Raw genomic sequence first — 21,642 nt, forward strand, 5'->3', positions numbered from 1 at the left:
CTTTCACTAGTTCACGATAATGTTACATGTGGGCTGTGGAAACTTGCTAGATGTCAAGAAAGAACCAATCCATTGCTAGCTAGTATTTTTAGTGTGTGGTATTCTTTTATCTATTGAAATTAAATCAGGCTGACCCCCTGAGCTCTTTTCACCTTCCTACACATGATACTGCTCTGGTTGCTGCATGTGCCCTTCCACCAGACTTGGTTTTGGAATTGAGTAAGTCACCATCACTGGAGACCACTCTTTTAAAGATGAAGAGGACATTTGATCCTTCTCCCTGGTTGGGGACTTGGATGAGATGAGGTAACAGATAAAGAATGGAGCCCCAGCACATTCTGACCACTGCTCTTTCCGTTCCTTTTTCCAGGGGAAGAGTACAATTCAAAAATATAAAGATTGTGAGCTAATGAGATAGACAAGACAACCGATCATTTATTAAATATCCTTTCATGCCAGAAACAAATGTATTATACACAAAATAAGCACACAAATCACGGTAGAACCGTGATTAAAAACGTGGGTCCTAGTTCGAGTCCTGCTCTGGAATGACCAGTCCTGTGAGATGGAGAACTGGTAGGCCGGCTTAGCGTCTCTCGGACTAGTTTTCTGTCCTGCAGAGATGGGGCTCGCTAGGCGTCCCCCCCGTAGAGGTGCTGGGGGGTGTAAGTGACGCACGTGGGCAGCCCTAGCAGAGCTGCTCGTTCCTCGTAAGTGCAGGAGAGCATAGCATTTGCGGTGACGGCTTTATGACCGCCCCGTGAAGACTCTCAGTGCTCCTAAGGGATGCCTTGTGGTTTGGAGATGGGATTCTCACTTCTGTAAATACCCAAGGATTGTGTTATTGGGCCCTGCTGATTTGAATCTATTCTTTAGAAAGTACATATTGTAGATATATTTTTCAAGCATGCATGCTTTTTTCTTTTATTATTTATAGTTCTACCCTCTCTCTTGGTGGGACTTTTCATGGAATCCAGGAAACAGCCCTAAGCCACCTGCCTCGTCACACGTCTCCGTGGCGGTTTTCTTCCCTGACTAGAAGAGGGTTCTGCATAGGGAATTTTCTTTGTTCCCCTTTTCTTGGAGTCTCTCTGTCTGTCTGCCCACCTCTCACCTGTCCAACTGTCCATTTCTCTACCCACTCATTCTTCTGACTTGTTCCAAAAAGCATTTCAGGCAGCTTACAGAAGAACAGATACCAAATAAGCAGGTGAGAAAATGGGGCCAAGTTCAGACAGTGAGGCTAGGAGGCGAGCCTGTGTGAGGGTGGCAGGCATGAGAGACACGCGTCTGCCCTGTGACTTATAAGATCGACAGCAAGAGTGTGCCTGAGGCTACCAGCAGACACAGGGAAACAGGGTGTGTGGGAGATGCTCACTGGCTGTGAAATAAATAAGTGGCTGAGGAGAAGCCCAGCCTTTCCAGCTACTAAGGCTTAGGAGAATGTTTTGAGTGTCTTCCAAAATCAGAGTATTTCTTCTTTTCCTTTTTCAGAGTTCTATGTATAGTTGGTTACATTCTATACATGGAAATTTCTCCAAAACTGCTTCCCACGTGTTTCCCATGGCTCGGAATGGGGTGGTTCTGCTCATTGACGGGTGTTGGCCAGAAACAGAAAATGACATCCTCCAAGAAGCCTGGGATTTGTCAGTTATGTTTTGTCAGTGCTGATGACTTCAGAAAATGCTTTCACAGTTTCTCTCCATCTGAGGCGGCAGCATGCTCTCTTAGCAGCATCAGGAGCTCAGGGCCACGGGATGGTGGGGGCTGACTGCACTGCCTTCAAGACAGCTGAGGTAGTCACTGCAGGCGTGGTGCTTTCACGTAGTGCATTTCATGTTCTTTAATAGGCTTCAACAGGGAGTTAATTGAGTTAATTAACATGTAATAAATATGATGCTTTTTTGTAAAGACAGTTATAGGCAGAATATAAGCTGTGAAGACTTTAAAAAATGTTTCATTACTTAAATTTCAGCAGGGAAGAATTAGTTTATCTTATTTATGCCTCTCTTTAAAAGTAACAAAGAAAGAAGACAGAAAAAGCAGAGGATGATTTCTGTTCTTCCTCTCGGCTTGCAGGTGCCCTCACCTCCAGTGGCATCCATCCAGACACCAGCACTGACACTGGCCGTGCTCAGAACTGCCTCAGCCCTGAAGATACAACTGACAAATAGAAGGGGGCCATGCCCTGTTACAGCAGGCGCTCTCACTTTGTGGGTCCTTAGGTAACTGTGCGTTGTTATTCAGGATCGCCATTCTACATTGTGTGACGCTGCTGCGGTGTCTCCTAGTTATTTATTTATGTAAGTACTCATGTATTTTCTCCAATGCATGGTACTAGACATCTAAAAATGATTTTTTCAGATGAAAAATAATGTGTATTTAATATAATAAGTCTGAAAAAAGGGGCAAAATAGGGTATCCTTGTCCCACTACTCAGAGACTGTAATTAACACTTTAACTTCTATTTTCTGTTCTTTTCATCAGTGTGTATCACCTCTGTCATAAAAACCAGCTATCACTCTGTGCCTGTTTACTGTGTGGAGACCTCCATTTTCCATTCGGCTTATTACATGTTTTTCTGCAATATTCTATCTCCCCTGGCATGATTTTTAATGACCAGTATAGCATTCTGTCTTGTGGAGGCATCGTCCATTTTACTTCGGGCTTAAATAAACTTTTAAATTCCAAGTGTACTTAACTGAAATACTGAAAAGGGAACTGTGGTGGTACCGAAAGAGCCCTACCTCCCTTCCCCTTATTTCCTGAGTGTAAAAGCTGTTGCCAATGTGGTGTATATATTTCATGACCTTTATGCCTATGACATATATATATATATACCCATAAATACATACATACCTACATACATACACGTATATGAGAAATCTATGTATATGTGTGTGTATATATGCTTTATTGAAAAATAAGACCATACTATATGTGTTCTGCAGCTCGCTTTATTCACTCACGGGTATATCATAGACGTCCTCCCACTCCAGACTCACCCGGTGCTTTCAGATAGAATGGAGGGGTCTCTTGATGTGCAGGTGTGGTCTCTTGTGCAAGGACACCTTTGGTGGGAGAGTGATGTGGACAAGGCCCTGGACAATGCCGAATCGCCGGCCCCTTCAGAGCCCATGTCTCGCCGTGATTTACCGCATCATTTTCTTGATGTTGGACCCTTAAGTTTTCTCCATTTTCCACTTTCAGAAAGGATGTTTGACTGGCATCCCTCTTGTACAAACATACCTGTGATCTTGTATGAGTATTCCTTTAGTTAAGGCTTCTGGAAATTTTGTCCCTGGATGTGATATTTACATTCATCACAGGCTCCTTTCAAGTGACTCTAGAAATTGCATCTCCTGTGGGGAATGAAAATCTGTAGAATAACTTATGTAACCAATTCTCTATCACAGGATATGATTTCACTTCAGCTTTTCATCCCACCATTGTAAACAGTGCTGTGTAAATGCTCTGATGAGTACATCTTTTGAACTGATTTTTTTTCTAAATGAAATGATTCCTAGAAGTTGAGTTGAGTCTGTGTGTACACACGTTTTTCAGAGTTTACATATCCATTGACATGTCGTCCTCCAAAATGTCGCTCACAGTTTGTTCTCTCACAGATGGACACTAGCTAGAATATCTTTTACAAATATTTGCCAATATGATGAGCAAAATTGCTTTTTCATTGTTTTAGTTTGTATTTGATGACCAGTGAGTTATTGAGCATTTTTCACTCATTAGTCATCTGACTTTTTAAAAGTGAATGATCCCTTTTGTCCTTTGCACACATTTAAGTGAGGGAGCTTCTTGTTGCTTTGTGACAGCTCTTTGTATGTTATGAACATTAACCCCTTGTCTTCATCAACATGTATCACAGAGCTTTTTCTTGTCATTTCTTGCCTTTCATTTTGTTCAGTAGGTTTTTTATTTTCGTTGTGGCTCAAAATATTCTTAAGATAGTAAACGTCTTCCTTTTGGGTTTTATCTTTGTTATTATTCTTAGAAATACTTTCTTATAATGGTATAAATCTCTTATGTAGGTTTATTTAATGTCTAAGATGGAGATGATAATAGTACTTGTTATAGTGAGGAGAACTTGAATTAATGTGAGCAAAGAGTTGTATTTGCTGTTATTAGTATTTTAATATTTAAACAACTATCTGTAATTTTTTTTGTGGTCATTATGACAGGAATAGAATTTGTTCTTTCCAGGTGATTCTCTGATTGTCCCAGGAGAATTATTGAATTCATACTTTGCTCTTTGATTTGAAATCCCACATGCACAAAATACTTATGTACACTAGAGTCTCTTTTTGAGCTCATGCTATATTTCTGTCAATCTTACTTCCTTACTCCAGTGCCATATCTTACATATTGTAAAAATTAATTATTATCTGACAGTGTGATTTTTTTTGTTCTTTTCTTCCATCCCAAACTTTCTTGGCTATTATTATGACTTTATTATTCCTGAAGAATTCCAAAATATTTTGTTCAAGTTAAAAAAAAGTCAGATAAGAGTATTCATGGGATTTTTGTTAAGTTTTGAATTATTTTTAGGAGAACTTACATCTTTACAAAACTGTTTTCCTCCATGCAATATGTTGATGTCTCTACATTCACACCTCTTATTTACCCCTCAGTACAGTCCTGTAGTTTTCTCCATGTACAACATGGGCATTAATTTTGAGTTTATTCCAGATTATTGTCGATGTTTTTGTTAATTTTGTAAGTGAGAATTTTTTGCTATTATATTTTTTAACTGTTTAAACTGACACCTAGGAAGGCAGATTCGGTTTTTAAATACTCACTTTGTAAAAAATCATTTAAAATTGTAAGTATTAAGTAATTGTTCGAGGATCCTTTCTTTTGTGTTTTTAAAAATTTGTTTCCAATATTATCAAAATGGTCATAGCTAAGAAGTATAGGTGTGGAGACAGATGGAGAGAGGTAGTGTGGCTCATGTACAAACTGTGAGCACTTTCATGGCTGCCTTTAGGCTGGAGAAGCCCCAGAAGAGCCCAGGTTAGACCAGGGGTGGCTTTGTATGCACTTGAAAGCCAGCTTTCCTACCTGTATGGTGAAGCCTGGTGGGCGTGGCAGGTAGATGATCAAGGTCTGATCAAGGTCATTGGCTGCACAGAGCGCTGTGTCTGTGAGAACTGGAGTCCATCGCCATGGGAAATGCTTGGCGCCAGGAACACTGCAGGGGAGCTGGGGAGTCTGTGTGTTAAAGATTTTCCAGTCATGGGAGTGGGAAGATCAGACTCTGCATTCAGATCTGAGTTTGAATTCATCCTCTCTTATTTACTGGTCCTCTGACTTTTGTCAAGTTATCTACCCTCTTTGAACTCCTATTTCCTTATCTCTCAAAATAGGAGAATTACGGCCTGCTGCTAGAGTGTTTGATCAGGGTAAATGATTTGTTTCTATAAGATGCCACGTACAGTCACAAGCTCAGTGAGAAATGGGCTGTCACCTCTTCATCTGCAACTCAGTGCTCGACAGGACATCGGGGCAAAGCCAGTCCGTAATTTGTTTGTGATGCAATGAGGAACAAAATTAATGTCTTGCCTTTCCCTTGCAGTATTCTTACTCCTTTGCTTCATTTACTTCTTTCCTCCTTTCCTTTTCCCTCCTCCACCAAAAGATCCTGAGACTCTCTCAGAAAACTAGATTCAAATTACTTTAAAGGGTGTCTCATCCTCATGAAATGACAGTAACATAAAAAAAATCTGTACAGATCCCAGACGTCATTGTATTTGATTTACACACACACATGCACACCCACACACACAATCAGCCTACCTACAACTTGCTGAGGGAGAAGGACCAATATTTCTGAGTTTTCATTCACTGAGCGTGAGAGCAAAGTCTCTTACGCAGACTTTCACCTTGCTTAGTGCATGGTGTTTTTAATTGGATTTCTGCTTTGTGGCCATAGAACTATTCTTATAGAAGAGAGTTTGTGGAGACATAGACATTCTGCTGAGATATTGGTGTCAACATATTTGAGTTGGAAAGGACTTAGGACAGCATAGAGTCGTAACTTTTTATGGGTGAGAATCCATGATGGTGTAACTTGGACAAAAACCTGGGTCTTCTGTCTTCGTGTCCACGTAGATGAAGAGGCAACAGGGCGGGAGATGGCAGGGATCCTTCTTGCTTGAGTTCCAGGGTCTTGCTAGTTTTCATTGCTCAGCTGCCTTTAGTTTAGGTCCTTGTGGCCTCTCATGGGAAGGTCACTCTGTCCTGGAAGACTGAGTTTCTAATCAGCAAAAAGCCCTGGACCCACTCATATTTCCCAGAGTTTTTCTGCTGTCCTGCTGACAGTTTATATAAATGATACCTAAGAAACTACTGGATATAAAATCCTTATTGTTATCATTTGCCCTCAAGTTCCATAGGAATGGGGTGCTGTCTCAGGCTGTCTAAGGCTAGATCTGAACAAAGATAGGGTGATAGGCTGTGCTGCTGGACCCTTCCCATTCGAAAGGGATTTCCAACTTAGTTTTTAGAATCAGACAGATGAGTTCAAATCTTGCCTTTACCAGTTATTAGCTTTGTGAACTTGGGGAAGAAACTGTACTTGTTTGTGTCCAATTATCTTTATCTTTAAATAAGTTCAGTATTTTCTTTAGGGTTTTTGTTTTAGAACTGAATGAGCTAATTTCCTCATTTATACCTAAAATACTGATCGCACGGTTCTGTGCTGGTGCCTTGGTAGAAGATTACTAAGGGACTCAACAGTGAGAATGCAGGTGGGGGACCCCTGGATCATAGAGCTTATATTCCAGGATATGCTTGTAAAAGACTGGATGTGCAGTGGATTTGTAGTAAATATCCATTCCTTTCCTTATCCACATTGATTGTGTATATATCTTTGTACAATATATGAACAATTTTTTATTGCAATTTAAATATCTTTGTAGTATTTATGTTATGTAGCTATAACAAAATACATGAAATAAAATGATTTGTCTTATTTTCTTTTCAATATGCAAAACAAAATAAAATAGAAAAGAAAAAAAGGTTTTGAAGGAGTAGAAATAATTTTATTTCTGTGGAATCAATTCCCTATGTTAGGTTTTTTAGTTGTGTTGTTAATAAGCATATAAAATTGATAGGTTGTGACTTCAGTGTTGATAGCTAGGTGAGTGTAGTTTCTTTTTGTGGTTGTCTTTGATGAATTATTTGCACTAGATCATAAATGATGTGCATGTTACATATTGGAAACGAGGAAAAAGTGGAGACATACTACCTCCAATGCAGTCATCTTGTTACCAAGTCGAAACTCGTACTGCTTGCTGTATGACAGGCCAATAAATCGGGAGATTGAGGTGTTGGAGCAAGGAATAGTGACTTTATTTGAAAAGCTGGCAGACCCAGAAGATGGCTGAATGACATGCTGGAGAACCGTCTCCCCCAAGTCAGAAATCAGTCCACTTTTATACTAAAAAGGGGCGGGGATGCCCTGTTGATACTAAAAATTCTCTGGATCACCTGTCTTACTTGTTTGTTATGATCCAGGAAGTGTTTTCCCTTCATTGCTCATTCCCATACCTAGAATCACACTATTACAATTACTTTATTCAGGGTTATAAATTTTTTCTATTTCTTCAAGATGTTTAGCCATCATCAATTTTGTAGGCCTAGTTACACTTTGGGAAATGTAACAGACAATTTTATAAAATAGACAGGATATAAGTAATACAGCTAGTAACGTTAATAAAGTCATGATTAAGAATTTAATAATCGGGAAGTTGTATTTTGGGGTTAAATTTTTGCTTGTGTTTCTGATTGAGTTTGAGTGATCTTATGAGAAAGTTCATATTTATGGTCAGTCTCAGAGCAGGTATTAATTGGTCAGGTGACGTCTCCCACCTTGTAAGATCAACAGAGGTCTAAACAGAACTATAATTTCTTTTTAGAATAACGTTTCTGAGGGCTATCTAGTTAGAGCCTTGGAGTAGGGAAACCCACCAAGGTAACACAGAAGAACTAGACATAGGTAATTTACCATAAACTTAACAATTGGAGTAGTTCATAATCAAAGGTAGGAGAAATTATCACAGTAATTTTTATGCAGGCCTGGTACGGTGTCTTGGGTCAGCTGTCTACCTCAGATATCATCTTCTTGTCATCCTGGCCTGGTAGCTTTTTCTCCATTTGGGCATTGTTTTAAGGTGAGCAGTGCTCTATAGGCCAGTGCATTGCAGGGGCTATTTCTGATAGGAAATGAACCCGAAAGTCCGTTTCCTTCAGGTTTGGTGTGTATGGTCTATTTAAGAGTACCTGATAAAGGGTCCTTCCATTCAGGTTGGAGACAGTTCTTTAAGTCATGTCTGTTCCAGTTTGTATAATCCCCTGGCTGCAGGTCATGGGGCATTGGAATTTTACCCAAGGATAGATTAGTGAGCTTCAGAAACAAAGCTAGAGTATCCTATTAATAATTCAGTTAAACTGTACAGCAATGTGACATAACAGCAAGGAATGGTTGGGAAGTGTGTTAGTAAATACGGACGTCAACAAAACTAGAATTTAATATCCACTAAAATATAATCTTTTTTCTCTCTAAAGTTACCCTCATTTTTCTCAAATAAAGCCATGTCAAGATTAATTGCTTTACAAGTTGTCTGATTATTTGATCATATAAGCTTTTTTAAATTGGCTGTGTTGGAACTTTTAATTAGGAGTCTCAGGGTAGAATGTTAATAAGGTTTGCTAAGGCCAGGAAAGCCCCGTCAAGGGCTTGTCATGGATTTCTGCCTTACAGATTTAGGTAAATTCTTTTCTCTTTAAAATCCTTAAAATACCTTGAGATTCCTATATCTGTTAGGAGATGATCTTCCTCATTTGTCTGATAGAGCCACTGGGGACCTAAGAGTTTTTAGTCTATTGAGGGATCAGATAGAGAGAAAAGATAACTGTTCCAAGTCTGATTACATAGGTATAATTTATCAAATTGCTGTGAATCATAGCTAGCTTAAAGAGAAGAGATTCTTTATGTCTGGGAAACAGGTTAAAAGCCAGTAGTATTTTAAACAAAATCAAAAATTATAACCATATTCACCAGTTTACTCAGTCCCATGTAACTAATTGTTTTAATCACAGTTTTCATTGGAAATTTAAAATTTCTTACCCTGTTTATTTCACTGCTATAGTTTGAAATTTATTAGAAATCAGTAAATCTCCTTGAAGAGCAAGCATTTTGCAAAACCATCAGAAGACAACCATTAACTGTCTATAAATGACAAAAGATTTAAAATCATGGTTAAACACCGTTACACTATAATCGATAAAGAAACCTGGTCACTATACCCAGAATTATCACTGGTAACATTTCAGATATACCAGAATTTTAGGGAGTCCATATAATTTCTACAATATCTATATTAATAACATTTTCTCATACAATATAACCTTAGAAGATTTATTATTCATTTGACAATACCATGTTATTTAACATGCCAAATGAAATTTACTAGATTAAAATCTCTCTTTGGGATGTTTCAGGGGCCCTCTGTAGCATCCCAAACTTAACTGGAGATTAAAACAACTTTAATTAGAAATTGATATTTTGGGAGCTTGTTTAAAGATTTCAGAACACTTGGTCAGATAAACATATAGATCACTGTAACGTAGTACTAATTCATTAACAAGAAAATGCGTCAAAGGTAATGGCAGAACAGATCAGTTAAGTGGTATAAGAAGTTTTACAATCTGTTACTGAAGGTGGATTAACATTTTAAGAAAAATTTTTCCTCTTAACAGCGAGAAAACCAAATCTAGTCTTGTACCTGCTTACTTCTAAGATTCATTTACTTTGCCCAAGTTGATTCTAAACTTAGCCAATTCTGACCACGTATGAAACTCTTTCCTCAGGGTTCCACTTCCACAAGCCTTCCATAGCTTTCTATACTCATATTAGTGTGTCCCTTATTTTCTCTTCCATTCAGAAGTAACCAGCTTCAGGAGAAATCCACTATTTTTCATTAACAAAATATAATTCCATTCTTATATCTTCCTTTACACATTTATCTTAATTTCCTAGGATACTGAGATCATTCCCTTAATAATAGAGACTATTTCAGGGTGGCATCATCCATTTATTAGTATTTCTAAACACCTTTATTTTCTCTGTAAGAGGAAGTTACATTTAAGTAATTCATATTTCAATCTTATTTTATCTGAAAATGGCATAGCTATTTAATAAAATCCTATCATTTGACTTAATTTAGCACAACTCTAGAATTTAAAGTTACCAAACATTTAGAGATTATCTTAAGCATACATTTTAAAAATATATTTTAAAAATTTACCCAAAGCTCTCATCTCATTTGCATTTAATTTACTTAAAATTTTACCACACCACATTACTGTTTTTTTTTTCTTGACATATCTGCAACAGATATAACAGGATCTTATTTGACTTTCATTAAACCTAGGTACAGTAAAAGCATTATACTTAATATTGATGACTTTAAAGATGTCTGTATTAATTAGAACATTCTTAAACTAAACAATATCAAATATTATCTTAATATTGAATGTTTTCCAGTTCACGTGACGCTGAAAGTCAATTTGTTCAGTTTTTATTTTAAAAATACTTAATTTTCAAGCTCCTATTTTTTACGTCAATTAAGCAGATCTCTTTGACTTTGATTTTTTTAGCTGTAGAAATATCTCACATCAATAATGTGTACACAGTCTTATAAACAGACAAAAGCTAGAGATCTCATAGCTTCACTTTAAAACTTACTTATAAGATAGGTATAATAATAGTTGGAGTAAAGTGAATTTGCTTGCTCAAATCACTAAGGCTTGCTATTTATGAAACAGACATTTAAGATTTCTTGACAAAGTCTGAAGGACACGTCAGAGTTCTGAGTTCTAAGTTTTAAAATGCCAAAAATTTCTTGGCCTTAAATTTTATTTCGTTGAGCTAATTAGGCTCAGTCCTAGGTCATTGTTTGCTGTATTTACATTTCTGATCTGCAAGACAAAGACACAATCTTCCAATTCCCCAGAGAACTGCTCTGTCACCCAGACCCAATTTTCCCTCCTCAATTGGCATTTTTTATCAGTGAGAAGAGCTGTAAACAAAGAATTCCGTGTTTTAAAACCTTAAGGTTTAATTTATCATGTTTTCCAAAGCTTGCATAAGGCATTTAGTAAGGTCTCTTTTTCTTGAGTTATAAGTTAAACCCAGGGTAAACCTCTTATTATATTTTTTTATTAGCCACTGAATATTAGTTTTTAGTTTTACGTTATACTGGACAGCTCATGTAACTCTGTTGGTTTCTTTTACTTTGTTCAATTAATATTTTCTGAGGGACAGATTTGTGCCCAGACTTATAACACCAAGAAGGGGACGCGTTTTTCCATTGAAACAGATCTATCCCACAACATAATTAAGCAAAAGTTTTATATAAAGACCATTTAAATATACCAATTTTACAAACTTTTATCTCAATTTTATTAAATCTTATACCTTTAATTTTTATATTTATGTTTTAATCAATAATTCTTATTTCTAGAAGGAGTGCCAGAAGCCTTTTTTTTTTTTTTTTGTGCATTGTATCTAATTTTATAGAAAAGTCTCTAGGATGCCCAAGTTTCAGCCAAAGAGCTTAGACCCTTCTCAATTTTTACTTTGATTAATTGGTCTGTTGTCCCAATCATTGATCAAATATTTCAGTCTATATATATATATATATTTTAAACTGCGGCAAATAAAACGGACTTGTTTGAACTTTAATGTTGGGGGGCAGTAGGTGATCTCTTTGGCCCTTTTTTTTACTTTATGTAGTGTAGTATCAAAACCTTGTACCTAAATCCAAAAATGTCCATTTTATTTATCTCATTCAAAATAACCATATAAAAATATTTATCCACTTGGGATAAGCCCCTTATCTTTTATTTTTCGACCTTTTAACAATCCTTTTTCCAGTTATACAACCTAATTAACATTAATTATTCTAAGATTTTATTAGCATCCCTAGAACCATTTATCGGAAAGGAAAAACACAAATGTAGCTTTTCAAACCAGTTTTATTTTTTTCACTAAGTTCTTAGTTTAACCATTAGATATATTTTTCTACCTTTAAAATTGATTTTAATAGATACCAATAAAATAGCTGTTTATAATGAGATCTCTTTCAACTTTCACCAATTTAAAAGTTTTTTCAAATTAAAGGATCCATCATATGGCCATCAATTTATATATATATATATATAGTGATTTTAAATGAATAAGATAAAGAGGCTTTTCCACATGAGAGTGGGGGTGTTGCCTAAATAAAATTCAAAGGTTTACTCTTCAAAAGCTAAAGGCCTTTGTGGTCCAGGCTGATGAAACAAAGTTTAAGATGGCAAAATATCTGACAATTGGTACAAAGAATTGCTTAGAATCCCAATTTATTTGCGTGGCCACCATATGTACACAATACTTGAACCTTTTGTATGGCAGAGTCCAAGGTTTTCTTTAAAAAAAAGTAAACTTATATATACATACATACACACATTTAAAACACCCAGAGAAAGATAAAACATTTAAATTTCAAGGACACAGGAAGAGAAATCTAAGTTCCCCCTAACGGGGATTTTGTTTTTATAAGTTCAGAATTCCAAAAAATATTTTTATCAGGCCTGGTTAGTTACTTTCATAGTGAGTTGTTTTTTTTTTTTTTTTTTTCTAATTCCCAATTAATGCTGTAAGTTTTGTATGTACATAAACCTGGCTGGGGTAATAGTTGGAGGCTGGCAATCTGTCATTTTTTCTTTTCTTTTCTGTTTTTTATTTTTTTTTTTGAAAGTTCTATTCCACATTGTAAGTTCGGGTTCTCAGAATAAATTTGCTAGTAAGATTTCCCTCAGGGACAACTCTATGGCATGAAGTCTTTGCCTCTATCACTCCTGCAAGATTCTCTGTCACCAGAGAAAGCTGTTACCAGCCAGGAGGAGGGTCCCATTTTTGGAGTTGAAAGGTTACTCATAAGAGTTTTACTTTTATCCTGAAAAATTCAATGGAGGTAACCAAATTGAGGAAAACATTAGAACAACCTCTTACCTAACCACTCAGCCCTGAACCCAGTGTCCTTCAACTTGGACACACTCGGGACGTCTCCACTGGGTGAGTATTTTCCTGGTATGTTTCCACCAGCCTCACTTCGGACGTCTCTGCAAGGTGGGTATTTCCCATTATATTTCAACCAGGCCCCACCCAGTATGTCTCCACTGGGTGGGTAATTCACCCCAGTATCTTTCAACTGGAGGGCCAGTTACCTGGAAACTCCGCCAAATAAAACTCAGGATCATCAAACAAAATGTGATTTCCGAGAAACAAGAGAGACTCACCCAAATTCATCTGGACTCCTCGAGGAGGCAGATGGGCACAAAGGGCCACTTATGGTACCAAGGCTCCAGATACTCGGAGAGTTCAGGTGGAGAAAGTCTGCTCTGGGTCCCTTCATGATGTCCAAAACTGTTGACTGAAATACATGTGCAGCCTAAAGGATAAGAGTTATGTTTTATTTGGTGGGAGGACTTGAGCCAGGATGACAGCCACTCAGATCTCTCTGAGGGACTGCTCCCAAAAGGTTGAGGAGGAGCTAGGATATATAGGAGCTTTACAACAGAGACCAGGTTGTTGGAACAATAAAAGATTGCTTGTTATCTAAAGAAAGCCAGGTATCTCAAGTTCAAGAATTTAGTGCTTTTCTATGTATGGGAGGAAGCAAATATTTTGGACTCACTGAATTCATTCTTTAGACAAGCACCTAGCTATCTAGGACCAGTATCCTGTCCTTTCTTATTCTGAGTCTGCTCAGAGGGCACCATTGTGAGTTGCTGCAGGGGCCTGTCTTTGCTGGGGGGTGACAGCAGCCGCTAATGACTTGGTTTCAGCATTCTTTGTTTACTGACATGGTTGAAGTATTTTCATTCACATTGCAGTATTTTCGTTCAAGGACTGATTATGGATAATCTGCAACCTTGGAAAGCAACCAAGATGGAATTACTGCAGGTACCTTCTTTAATAAGCCGTGTGCAAACATAGACATGGAGGAAGCATACATTTGGATTTGGTGGTGTAGGGAAGGGTTTCTGCACATTACAGGAGAACACAATGCAGAATTCCTTAAGTCCACCTTTCTTTTCTGTAGTGGTTTCTGAGAACAGTTTATGGTAATTAACCAACATTGACAAATGGTGGCACACATTGCATTTAAGAGCTGGCCGGCTGCAAACTTGTGTATTGAACAGGTGGATTTCATAGGCAAGTGGTCAGGTGAATGGGAGAGAGATGGAACCCAGGCCTGGGCCCAGATTCAGGTTTAAATCACCAATTCCTCACCATGGGGCCTTGGATTAGAATGTAACCTCTCCTAACCTGTTGGTGAATCTGTGAAATGGGCATGATAATATTCGTTTCTACCTGGGATTGTTGTAAGTTCTAAAGAGTATTGTAGCACACATGAAGCACTTAACACACTGGCACTTAGCAGTGTTCACTGTGTGCGGCTGCCCCGCTTCGCGTGTGTCAGACCTGTAAAGGCAGCATGTGTCTGTTGAGGATGCACTGGTAGCCCCTTGAATAGGTTGTGAATTTGGTAATTTCCTTTAATCTTGGTAACTCTGTGTGCCATGGGCAGTTATTTTCATGGACAGATGAGGAATCTCAGGGTAAAGAAGACTGTGTAATTTGCCCAAATTCAGACCATAATTTTGGATGCAGGGGCCTCGGTTCAGCATGGGCCCCAGGGCCTTCTGCCCTCTCCGTTCAGCATCAGAGCCAGATGTGGGGTCGGCTGTTTCCCAGCCCAGAATATCGGGCAGGCCGCAAGACACACCTGACCCTGTGCTGCTTGAGCAAAAACTCCGGAGGAGAGGAAGTTACAAAAGGGATAAACATAAAAACAGATGACAGCAAACTGTGATCAGCACTGAGAAGGAATGGAACACGCCTCGCAATGCAGAGCTGAGAGCTTTCCCGTCGTGGCTGCTCTGGGGGCGTTCATCTCAGCTAAACAAACTCTGCTGCTGCACCAAGGCAGGAAGGCAGGGAGCGTGTGGCCAGGTAGACAGGGCCTTGTTAATCATACTCATTCCCCATTAAGCTGCAGTGTCATGGGCACTTACCTAGTAAACAGATGTCTTCCATAATCATCACGCACATTTCTTGGTAGTTTTACTGCCCCACCTTTGAGATGAGGTCATTGAAGCTGGGGAGTTTGCTGCATGCCCGTGATCACCATGGAAATACCCCCACTTGTCTTTCAACCTAGACTGGTGTGGCTGTCATGTCCCAGCCCTGTGAATGGCATCGTGTTGCTTCTCCCAAGCGGCCCAAATGACTGACATTGATATTCTTAATTCGTAGGAAATGGTATGTGACAATAGGAGAAAAAGGTAGTAAGAAATTGTTTGGAAAACTAGAACAAAATCCAATTCTTCCCCAGCTGGGGGAGCCTACCCTGTGTCACTCACCCCACTCACTGCGTGTCACCTCCTCCCTGCCGACTCGGTGTTCAGAAGCCACTCTGAGCCTTTGAAGAACATTTTGCCTCATGACACTGTTGACTAGGACCTGCGACCTCTCTGTCCCTGGTTAACTCTCTCTTCAAAGCCATTTAAATTTTTTGCAGGCTCCTCCGCTCAGATGTAAGAATAGCCCCTTTAAACTTCTAGATGCAGCTCCTTAATGAAGATCTCGTGAAGGAAACTTAGTCAAAACCTGGGAGGTATGCACACAGTGACTGCAAACTCAGCACTTTATGAAGTTCAGAATCAGATTTGTGGGTGACTCAGGATAGGCTGTTTTAAGGTAACAAGGGGAAAGTGAAAGGATGCAGGCTCTGTGAGACTGAAACATCTCGGTCCCAGCCAGCAAGGCACCTGCGTTCAGAATGGTGTGTGGGGAGTGCAGAGTTCTCACAAAGAAAGAAGTGTTGGGATGGGAGGGAGGACAGTTAGGTACTTTACTGTGGAGGGAAAAAGTGGGTTGAACATTTCCTGGTTGAACAAGAGGATTGTGACATGATGTGCTTGTATTTTGGAGAGAAGGGTTTTGTGGGGACAGACCTAGGGAGAACGCTCTGTGGCTGGGGAGTCAGCACAACAGAGAAACACAGAGAACCGGGCAGACCCCAAGGCCCCTGCTGGGGAAGAGGCTGCCCGCCAATTCGAGCCCTGGGGGCGGCTTCTGTCCCTTAGCTGGGGCCTCAGAGCTCCCTTCACAACCCAGTCCTGTTGATACAAGAAAAAAAACGTGAGGCATGAGAAGGGCTGTGTCCCAGGCTTTGGTTGAGCCCCTGGGATGTGTCCCACCAGATTTTGTTCCTTGGCTTCTTGAAGTAAAGTATTCAAGAGCAAGCCACTGTTGAGTATAGGTAGATTTACTCAGAGAGATACATTGAAAGGCAAGAGAAAGGCCACGAGGTGCGAGGGTTTGTTGCTCAGATTAAAAGTAGGTACACACTCCACAGAGTGTGGGCTTTCTCCGAAGAGGGAGAGAGAGGGGTGACCGCAAGGTGGCGCAGTGTTGCTCGTTTTCTTGGGCTTGGTGGTTTCATTTGCTAATATGTAGAAGGACCAGCCTAAGTGCAAGGGGCTGAGATTCCCAGGGAGTTGGCCATTTCCCACCCTTTGACCTTTTGTGGCTAGCCTTGGGACTTCCATGGTGCCTGGGGCATGTTATTCACCATGTTAGTATTACAATGGGTGTATAATGAATCTCAAGCTCTGCTAGAAGTTAAATCTCATCATCCTGAGCCTCAAGGCCTACTGGGGGTTGAATCCTTCACCATTTTGATGTTAATTGCTGTGGCCTTCCTTGAATGGCTGTGCTCTGCCCCCTTCCATCCTGTCTCACTGTGATGACACAGAGAGAGTAAAGGCCGGGCCCTGCCTGTGCTCCTGCATTTAACAGCGGGAGGTGTGGGGTGGGCTTATGATGACTCTGAGTGGTGAGAAGGATGTTTCAGATTTTGCCAAGTGAGACATGGGGACCTGCCAGCAGCCATCACAGATTTATCTCAAGGGCATTATCGCTTGTGTTGTTACGGAAAGAACAGGCCAGTCAAGAAACAAGCACTGAGATTTATTACGCCGGCGGGCTCAGAGGGGCTTCTGTTCCGAAGCTCTGAGCACCTCCAAGACCTGCACATGAGGTTCTATAGGGTTAATTACAAGTAAGGGGCTATTAGCCAATAAGGCTCAAACAACAAAAAGCAATGAATCCGTACACTGAAGCTTATGAATTTGGAAAAGATCACTTTACTGACAATTGTTGACCTTGGATTTACGAGTTAGCTTATTAGCCCAGTAAACTGACACTAAACTTCAGATTTACGAGTTAGCCCAGCAATACTTAGATCAGTAAACCGACACTTATCACACTTATATTTGTGACTTAGCTCTTTAGCCCAGCTGGGCTTTTCCTTCACAGTGTCACTCATCTTTTCTATATTTCTTTTTTTTTTTTTTAAGTATTTAATCCAAATTTAATATCAGGTTTTTTTGGAAAGAAATTTCTCTTTTTCTTTTCTTTGGGACTCTTTTGGGGGGTAGGTAATTAGGTATATTTATCTGTTAGTGGAGGCCCTGGGGCTTGAACCCGGGACCCCGTGCACGCTAAGCACATGCTCTACCATCCTCCCATGATCTTTTCTTTTTGCTTTAGCCGCCAAGAATCTTACAGCTGAATTTCTAGTCAGCCTTTAACACTTGCCCTGACTCCAGGGAATCCATTTTTATGACTTTACCTCCCCCTGATTTCATTTAAGTATTGAATCTCCAATTTCTCTTCACTCTCAGTTTTGCCTTTTTGTTGTTATGGTTGTTAAGGTGTGTTTAAAAAAATTGTTTAATTTCTCTTTTAGCAGGAGGCTGAAAGTAAATAAATATGTAAACAAACAGCACACTTAAATGCTTTTATACATTCTAAGCTGTTTAGTTGTTACTTAAAAACCGAATTGAATATTAAAGTGATAAAATTTTTAAATTATTTTTTAATTTTTTACAAAGATATAGCTGATTTAAAATATGATATGTTTCAGGTGTACAATAGATGCTCCATTTATAGTTACTGTAAACATTGGCTGTATTCCCTGTGTTGTAAGATACATCCCTGTAGCGTGTTTACATTACATGTTGCAGTTTGTATAAGAAAGTTGGTTAACACAGAGTCTGGGGCATGGCTGTGTCTGACTCAGCGTCACGCTCACCCTGCCTGTCAGAGCCCAGGCCCTCACTCCTGTCTGCAGGGCAGCGAGTGGAGGCAGCCCTCATCAGCGCTGGCACCACCCTCTGAGCGGCAGTGACAGCAGTGTCTGTGTGTGGACGTGCAAATTGTTTTTCCAGGAGCTTTACATGCATTTCTGCATTTAATAAATTAAGCCCTCCTGTGAGGAAGCGTTTTATGATTTTAATGAATAATACATTTTATTTTGATATTGATAGACTTCAAACCTCCGGAAAATTTACAGAAGTAGTACAGTGAATGCTTAGATACAGTTCACCTTAAAGGGCACTCTTTGTCCTTTTGTGTCTGGCTTATTTTAGCATAAAGTTTCAAGGTTCATCCATATTGGAGACTGAGTCAGTACTTTATTCTTTTGGTTTCATAATATCCTTTTTCTTTTTTTTCGTTTTTGGTCTATTTAAAAATATTTTCATTGAAGTCTAGTCAGTTTATAATGTTGTGTCAGTTTCTTGGGTACAGCACAACAATTCAGTTAAATAGGAACATACGTGTATTCATTTTCATATTCTTTTTAAACATAAGTTACTATAAGATATTAAATATATTCTCCTGTGCTATACAGTATAAACTTGCGGTTTATTCTATACATAGTCAGTATCTGCAAATCTTGAAATCCCAAATTATTCCTTCCCACACCCTCTCCCCTCTGGTAACCATAGTTTGGTTTCTATGTCTCTGTGTCTGTTTCTGTTCTGTAGATAAGTTTATCTTTTTGTGTCTTTGTTTTTTTGATTTTTTTTTTTTTTTTTTTTAGACTCCACATGTGAGCGATCTCATATGATATTTTTCTTTCTCTTTCTGGCTTACTTTTCTTAGAATGACATTCTCCAGGTCCATTCATGTTGCTGCAAATGGCATTACTTTATTATTATTTTACGGCTGAATAGTAGTCTATTGGAGAAATATACTAGAGTCTCTTCATCCAGTCATCTTTCAGTGGACATTTAGGTTGTTTCCATGTCTTGCTATTGTAAATAGTGCTGCTGTGAACATTGGGATGAAAGTGTCTTTTTGAATTAGGGTTCCTTCTTGATATATGTCCAGGAGTGTGATTGCTGGGTCATTGGAAGGTCAATTTTTTGTCTTTTGAGGAACCTCTACACAGTTTTCCACAATGGCTCCACCAAACTGCATTCCCACCACAGTGTAGGAGGATTCCCAATTCTCCGCAGCCTCTCCAGCATTTACTGTCTGTGAACTTCTGAATGATGGCTATTCTGACTGGTGAGAGGTGATACTTGATTGCAGTTTTGATTTGCATTTCTCTGATAATGATATTGAGCATTTTTTTCATGTGCCTATTGGCCATTTGTATGTCTTCATTGGAGAAAAGTTTCTTTAGGACTTCTGCCCATTTTTGAATTGAATTGTTTGTTTTTGTTTCTTATTAAGTGTAAAAGCTGTTTACATATTCTGGGAATTAAGCCCTTGCCAGTTTCATTTACTGCCACTATTTTCTCCCATTCCATAGATTGTCTTTTTGTTTTGCTTTTTGTTTCCTTTTCTGTGCAAAAGCTTGTAAGTTTAATTAGATCCCACTTGTATTATTTTGCTTGTATTTGTATTGCTTGAGTAGACTGCTCTAGGGAAACATTGTTGAGATGTATGTCAGATATTTTGCCTATGTTTTCTTCTAAGAGGTTTATAGTGTCTTGTCTACATGTTTAAGGCTTTAAGCCATTTTGAATTTATTTTTGTGTATGCTGTGAGGGAGTAGTCTAACTTCATTGATTTATATGCAGCTGTCCAGTTTTCCCTACACCACTTGCTGAAGAGGCTGTCTTTACTCCATTGTATGTTCTCACCTCCTTTGTCAAAGGTTCAATGAACAAAAGTTTGTGGGACTATTCTTGGTAATTTTGTTTATCCGTTCATTGATGGATGGATATTGTTTGTAAACTTTGGCTACTCTGAATGATACTGCCATGAATATTGATGTGCAAGTTTTTGTGAGAATATGTTTTCATTCTGTTTGCTGTACAGTTGGCCCGCCATAGCTGTAGTTTCCACTTCATGGATCCAGATGGCTGGTTGTAAAGGGACTCGAACATCCTTGGATTATGGAATCCAGGATGGGGGGTTCCTGAAACCAACCCCCCAAGGATACTAATGGATGACTCTACATGTAGGAGTGAAATTGCTGAGCCATATAACTCTAACCTTTTGAGGAAACACCAGACTTCTCCAAAGAAGCTGCACCATTACCCCTTTCCAACGGCTGCGTATTGAGGGTTCCCATTTCTCTGCCTCCTGACCGACACTTGTTATTGTCCATGTTTTGATTATAACCATCCTAGTGAGTGTAAAATCAGATCTCATTTTGATGTTGATTTTGCTAGTGATGCTGAGCATCTTTTCATATGCTTATTGGCCAATTGTGTATCTATTTAAATACTTGGCATATTTAAAAATTGGGTCGATTTTCTTTGTATTGGTCAGTTGTAAGCATTTGTTTTATATCCTGGATACTAGTCTCTTATTAGATATATGCTTTGCAAAATTTTTCTCCTAATCTGCAGATTGTCGTTTCACTTTACTTTTTTTAAACATTAAAACAATTTCTTTCTAGGGGAGGTAATTAGATTTATTCATTTTATTTTTCTTGCTAAGCACGCACTCTATCACTTGAGCTACCCCCTTCCCCTTTCATTTCACTTTCTTGATGATGTCCTTGTAACAAATGGTTTTAATTTTGATGAAGTCCATTTTATCTTTTTTTTTTCATATGTGTTCTTGGTATTGTATCTAGGAAGCCATAGCCTATCCTAAGACCACAAAGATTTAAACTATGTCTTCTTTTAGAAAGTTTATACATTTAGTTATTACGTTTCTGTCTGTGATCCATTTTGAATTAATATTTTATTTGTTATATAAAATATGGGGGTCCAGATTCCAGATTCATTCTTTTCCCTGAAGATACCCAGGTGTCTCTGCACCATTTGTTGAATAGACTATTCTTTCAATGGAGTGTTGTTGGCACATTTCTGGAAAAATGACTGTAAATGTAAGTTTCCCCCCTGGATTTTTTATTGTGTTTCATAGATTTATGCATCCAAACTTATGCCAGTACCATAATGACTTGAGTACTATAGATTTGTAGTAACCTTTGAGTGAGTCCTCCAACTTTGCTCTTCTTTTTCAAGATTGTTTTGGCTGACCTGGGTCCCTTGCACTTCCATATGAATTTTGGCATCAGTTTTTCAATTTTTGCAAAGAAGTCAGCTGGAATTTTGATAGGGATTCCATTAAAATTGTAGATCACTTTGGGGAGTCTTAACATTTTTTACAATATTGTCTACCATTCCATGAACATGGGATGCCTTCCATATATGTAGATCTTTTAATTTTTTTTGGTGATACTTCAAAATGTTCAA

The 21,642-nt window shown here is 38.7% G+C and overlaps 1 long non-coding RNA gene across 14 annotated transcripts in view; it reads left to right on the top strand.

Moving 5' to 3' along the window:
* LOC141577226 (uncharacterized) overlaps window positions 1–21,642 on the top strand; it is a 110,667-nt gene that overhangs the window by 81,563 nt on the left and 7,462 nt on the right. For all 14 annotated transcript variants that reach the window (XR_012506079.1, XR_012506080.1, XR_012506084.1 and 11 more), the window contains one exon: window positions 2,080–2,303. This is a non-coding gene — a long non-coding RNA (uncharacterized LOC141577226). The remainder of the gene's footprint in view (window positions 1–2,079; window positions 2,304–21,642) is intronic.

This window comes from Camelus bactrianus, chromosome 3, assembly GCF_048773025.1.
Source record: "Camelus bactrianus isolate YW-2024 breed Bactrian camel chromosome 3, ASM4877302v1, whole genome shotgun sequence".
In the NCBI taxonomy this organism is placed as follows: domain Eukaryota; kingdom Metazoa; phylum Chordata; class Mammalia; order Artiodactyla; family Camelidae; genus Camelus; species Camelus bactrianus.